Here is a 6918-nt window from a genome sequence, read left to right as displayed (position 1 = left end):
GCGCTAGATTCAATCTAGCAACTAGATGGGAAAAATGGACAGGCTTGAACGAGGGATGTAACACTAGCAACGTCAAGATTTTGTACAGTTATTTTGTCTAGTCCTTGTCTAGTAAAATAAATCATTCCTAGCCAGTTCCTGGATATTAAAATAAGCAGTTTCTACATACTGGGAATAATTGTTAGGTTTATAAATAATAGAACAATATTTTTCAACTTTACTCTTTTGTTTGTTTAACTTTTAAACAAACAAAACAGTAATACAAAAGTATTTGTTATTATCACAATTCCTCTTACAATTATTTTTGAAATTAATTGTAACATATTTTGCTACATTGGATTTTTTCTTTAAAACACAAACACATTCACTATAAAGATTCGTACTTGTATACCGATAATAAAATTAATTGTATATTATATTGTTGCAATCACAAAAAATTTACTTAAAATTACCAAAGTTTTATTATTTATTATGAACATTATAATATGAAAAACAATCTAGACTATTAATGATGACATCACATGTCCTTTTTCTAATAAATCTTTTTTTCGCTGTAATATATTTAAACTTGTACACTGTCCCTGTTCAAAAATGGAAAACTGAAAACTTTTAACTAGATTTATAAATTTGATTTTATTTATTTATTTAGTATATAAACGGGCTTATATTGCCCTTTCGTACAATGTACTGAACAATGAGAATCTTACGTTACTAGTTGACCGCATTGTTATTATTATTGTCGAAAATCTGCTTGCGTAGTTCTCTAACAAACGCATTAAGCGAAACGCCATAAAAATTTACTCTGTCATAAAACTGATTTGCCTCACGACTCAACCTATTGACCACTGAATTTTCTAAGTAATTAGTTCTAATAAGTTGTTCATTAAATAATGGAACTTCAGTTCTGGGAGAATGCTTTGCTGCAAAAAAAACAAAATAAGCTTAAGAGATCTGAACAATTAAGTAAACCATTAATGACTTTAAATAAAAACAGGAGATCTGCAAAAAGAAATCTCTGAGATATAGTTGGAATATTAAATCTTTTTCTAAGGTCAGTATAGTCATGATCATAGAAGTTGTAAGGCACTCCAGTCTGTTTGGCGAGGAAACGAATAAATTTGTTCTGAATTCTCTCAATATCATCCACCCAATAGTCCTGATAAGGCCTCCACAAAGTAGACGCAAACTCAATGACAGGTCTGACTAACGTAAAGAACAATATTTTTATTGCTAACTCGTTTCTAAAATTTGAGGCAGTTCTCATGACAAAGCCCAAGACCCTGTTGGCCTTACTGATGGTGTAATTAATATGATCATCATAATTAAAAAATCTATTGAGCATTACCCCAAGGTCACGTATAACTGTTACTTTAGAAATAATTTCATTGCCAATTAGATAAAGGCAATCAGGATCATTTCTGGATCTGGAATAGGACATGACGTAACATTTATTAATATTAAACAACAATTTATTTTTTACAGACCATTTGTAAAGACAATCAAGATCAGATTGCAGATCCAGTCGATCCTGAATGCATGAGATAGATTTATAAATTTTCAAATCGTCTGCAAATAAAAGAAAAAATGAATGCTTAAAAACCGTTTTAATGTCATTGATAAAAATTATGAAAAATAATGGACCTAAATTTGAACCTTGGGGAACTCCTGAGGTAGCTATAAAAATGTCGGAAAAGTCATAATTAATTCGCACCGATAGAGTACGTTCAGTGAGATAACTTTTTATCCACAATATTAGTCCATCAGAAAAGCCCAGGGCCCTAAGCTTCGCCAGAAGAATACCGTGGTCGACCTTATCAAAAGCCTTAGCGAAGTCTGCATAAATAGTATCCACCGCACAACCCGATTGAAGATTATTCAAAGCAAAATTAGAAAAAATAGTAAGGTTAGTTAAGATTGATCTACCTCTTGTGAAACCGTGCTGCTCGTCGATAATCAAGTGATTAATTTGAAAATAAAGCTCGTCATAAATAAGACTCTCAAAAATTTTCGAGATAGTACTTAGCAGAATTATTGGACGATAGTTAGTGACATTACTTTTATTACCATCTTTATGTATAGGAATCACTATCCCTCGTTTCCATACTGATGGAAACAAACCACATGAAAGAGACAAATTAAATAGTATATACAGTGGCTCGACGAAGGAAGAGCAGCAGGATCTCAAAAGAGAGGGGGGTATCCCATCTGGCCCAGCCCCTTTTTTAATGTCAAGTGATTTTAGTTTCAAAAAAATAGATTCTCTAGAAATAGCAGAAACGTTAATAAAATTATTATTATAATAATCCAAGGTTGCGGTGGAAACCTCAGATGAGGAGGTAGTATAAACAGAAAAAAAATAATTTTTAAAACAATTTGCTGAGTGAATACTATTATTAGCCAAATTAGTGCCGTGAAAAACTTCTCCAGGAATTCTAGAGTTCGCTCGCAGATTGTTTACAAATTTCCAAAAAACTTTAGGGTTAGATATAATCGAATTTTCAACACTTGATATGTAGTTTTTATAACAAATTTTAGACTTAATTTTGCACTCAGCTCTTAAACGGGAAAAAACTATGTAATCAGTAGGAGATTTAGTTTGTTTAAAGGTAACATGAGCTGCCTTTTTTAATGAAACCAAACGTTTGAGTTCGCTATTAAACCATGACGGATAAGCAGTTGCCATGAACGTTTTTACGGGAACAAATAAGTCGAAAGCATTATTTAAAATTTCATAGAAAATGGCAACTGCATCCTCAATGTTTAAATGACTCAAAGTTTCATTCCAATTTATGCTCGAAAGGTAAGTGTTTAAATCTGCATAGTTTGTTCTAACAAAATCGTACTTATAGTGAGACTGATTATTATTATTATTGTTATTTAAATTCGGATCAGTATCAAAAGTAACAGAAAAAACCATAGGTGGGTGATAAGCATCGACAGGAAGTATATTTTCAATGGATAGTTCTAATCTGAAATTTGTAATGTTAGTAAACAACAAGTCCAAAATGTTACCAGAGCCATTCACAATCGTATTTACCTGTTTGAGGTTTGAAAATTCCAAAGTTTCCAAAATTCGATTAGCAATCAGGTTATAAGAACGGGAAGACTGCACTTTAGAATAACAAATAGGTCCGTTATCAGAATGTAAGCGCCATGAAATAAAAGGTAAGTTAAAATCACCACAAATAATAATTTTCGCTGTCGTATATAAAAGAGATATTTTATCGAGAATGTCGCAAGCAGATTGATAAATAGATAAGTTCGAATTAGGCGGGATATAAAAAGTGCCAATAATATAAAGAATAGACTTATAAATAAATTTAACAGAAACATGTTCAATAGAAATGTTATCAGTATCTATGACTGAAGTTCTTAACGATGATTCACACGCAATTAACACACCACCGCCACGTAGAAAACCACTAGTGTTGGAATTCCTATCCATGCGAAAAATGTTATAGTTAAAAACCCGAGTTCGGAAGAACTGAAAGACTCATTCAACCACGTCTCAGTAAAAATAAAAACGTTAAATAAAATAATTGATAAGGAATGACAGAGATGTTCAAGTTTACTTCTCAAGCCTCTGACATTTTGGTAATAAACACTGAAGCCTTAAGAGTCAGCTGATTCGAAAATATGGGCTAAATGAGAAAAAGAAACAGTCTGTGTATTGACATGATGCGATAAGCCGGCACCAACACAGCGACATACCGTGTCTACGGGACACTCACACTGTCCTTTCGTTTTTGACGTCGAACTGTGTTTACTATCATGGGAACACCGTGACGATACACTATTTGAATCCCCGTCTCTCCTGCCTGTTGACGATTTTGAAGTTCCAGCTGCAGCACAGCTATCTCCTTCAACTGCATCTTCGTCATATCCCACGAGAGACGCATATTTTCCAGTGAAGGACGGTGTTTGTCGCTTTTTTTTGCTGCCAAAAATGACTGGTGAATTTCTTTTGCCCTTTCCACAGTACGGCAAATTATTTTGACAGGTCTTGGTCGAGTCTGAGTCTGCGCAAAGGTACCAAGTCTAAATATTTGTAAATCAGCAAGAAGGTCCGGCTTACAAAAATTTGAAAACAGTTTCGAGACAACATTTAATGTGTCAACATGACTAATGTTGTCAGAAGAGAGGCCAAACAATATTAGATTACACGACCGGGAAAGACGGTCGTGAATCTCAGACATGCAATTTTGGGAGATTGTGCTTGTGTTGAGATCTTTAAGTGTACCTTCTATTACTGCTATCCTCTGAGAGTGGTCAGCAACATTGTTTATTACTTCATCCACCTTAAAAGTAACGGCATCAACCTTGGTTGATAGATTGTTTATGTTTGTGGATAAAATATTTATTTCTTTATTAAGGCCAATTTGAAGGCCATGTATTGCACTTTTAATTATCCGTTCGACACTTTCGTTTGTCATGGCTGTAGAAACAGAATCTGATTGACTAGAGGTGCTCGGGTCAGTTTGTGACATCATGGTGGGTGACTTAGGAAGGCAACACTTAGCATAACCACCACTGGGAAGAACACGGGTACGGGTTGCACACTTAGGGTGATATGGAGAAGCACATACCTCACAAGAAACCGCGCTAGTCCTTGTCTAGTAAAATAAATCATTCCTAGCCAGTTCCTGGATATTAAAATAAGCAGTTTCTACATACTGGGAATAATTGTTAGGTTTATAAATAATAGAACAATATTTTTCAACTTTACTCTTTTGTTTGTTTAACTTTTAAACAAACAAAACAGTAATACAAAAGTATTTGTTATTATCACAATTCCTCTTACAATTATTTTTGAAATTAATTGTAACATATTTTGCTACATTGGATTTTTTCTTTAAAACACAAACACATTCACTATAAAGATTCGTACTTGTATACCGATAATAAAATTAATTGTATATTATATTGTTGCAATCACAAAAAATTTACTTAAAATTACCAAAGTTTTATTATTTATTATGAACATTATAATATGAAAAACAATCTAGACTATTAATGATGACATCACATGTCCTTTTTCTAATAAATCTTTTTTTCGCTGTAATATATTTAAACTTGTACACTGTCCCTGTTCAAAAATGGAAAACTGAAAACTTTTAACTAGATTTATAAATTTGATTTTATCTTCACAACAAGATAAGTTACAATTGTAGACTCTTGGTTTCTTTTCATCAAGCACTACGTCAAGAACTGATTTCGTCTGCTAGCTTAGTAGACTCTCAGAGCCACCTTCTCTACGAACTTGTACTAAATTCTTAAGTCAGCGTCCTAGACAGTGCCCAGCTAATTCTTGGACAACCTGCTATACGAACTTGTACTGAATTTTCAATTCAGTATCCTAGACAAATTTTAGCCAGATTCTAGACTGTCTTCATAGCGAAGAAAATAAAGGGGAAAACTGTACATTAACATTTCGGGGCCAGGACAGTTTATTCAGAATAATTTTCCACGACAAATGCTATCTAGCTGTAGTCTATTTCTAGGAAGGCCACGACAAATTTCTACACGGGAAAGAGCAATACCTACGATACCGACGAAGTGTACGTTCATTGTAGAAAAAAAAGTAAGCGTAATATAGGAACGTTCGACTTTTTAAAAGAAAGCTGAGGTACTAGAGTAACTTTTCTAGGAGATAAACACTTAATTAAAACAAAAATGTCCGTGTAAATCAACAAAGAGTGAAAAGTTAGCCATTACGCTCCGGTCTACACTACACAAAAACCTTGATACTAATACTTTAAGAATATTTTATCTGCTTCTGCAAATAATATTTCTACTAAGAGTTAGTATAATTAAAAATAACTTCACAATTTAAATCATCAAGACCAAAAATATACATTTAAATCCACTTTATCTCGCAATCATCAGCAAACAAAAACATGTGATGAGAATGTAATCCTTAAAGTCGTAGTAACTTTAAGAAAAAAAAATGTTTTACGAAACATATAATAGGAAACAAGAACAAGAACACAAATAATGCACAACAATTGCAGACCGCCGCAAGCGAAGCGAGCCATTTGCGCGCGAAGCGCGCAACAACACACGGAGCGCGAAGCGCGACGTGTGAAATAATCGCCGGAGCGCGAAGCGCGACGATCAATATTCGCGCGCCCCGAGGCGCGCTGAAACTTGCGAGCCCCCGCGCGAAGCGCGGATGAGAATGTGTCCGCGCTTGCGCGGACAGATTTTTTAGATATAAATTGACAATAAATTAGTTTGAAACTATGATTTATGTTCTTTATTAATTTTTTTGTGATATTGATGTGATATGTGACAAAATTATTAAAAATGGTTTCACTTGTAAACATTGCGACACATACATGGTCTGAAGCTGCATAAGCATAAATTTTGTTTCAATATATCAGAAATATTAAATACATTAAAGAATTTAGAATAACTTTTACAATTTTTTAGGAGTGGTCCACTCAAGGTTACGATTTTTTTTCTTAAAAATTAGCTTTTTTAAAAAGTCAATTGTTTTTTCCAATAAAAAAAATCAAAGCTATTATGGTATAAACACTTATCTAGGGATTTAAACTAAAGCTTGGAATAGAAACCTCCGATTAATTTGCTTTCATAAAGAATTTTTTAGAAAAAAAACGTAGGCGGTCCACTCAAAGTGACATTACTCTATATATGTTTTTTTTTGAAAAAGAATCAGCTACGATTTTCGGAAATGAAAATTTGGAATCTTGGGACGATTCCAGATAAAACTGCGTTAACACAATTTTGACTCATTTTAGGTAAACCTAAAAGTGCTTGAAGACCACCGTGACGGGGTACCGGCCCTATTTAACAAACGAATTAACCAATCGCGATTATATTTTACATAATACTGCACCGAGACGATAGTTTCTTGTTTATAAAACCTAAAAGCCATGAGAACAAAACTTTTATCTG

The sequence above is a fragment of the Leptopilina heterotoma genome, unplaced genomic scaffold (genome assembly GCF_015476425.1).
Source record: "Leptopilina heterotoma isolate Lh14 unplaced genomic scaffold, ASM1547642v1 Lhet_34, whole genome shotgun sequence".
NCBI lineage: Eukaryota > Metazoa > Arthropoda > Insecta > Hymenoptera > Figitidae > Leptopilina > Leptopilina heterotoma.
Note: the sequence above shows the minus strand (reverse complement) of the source record.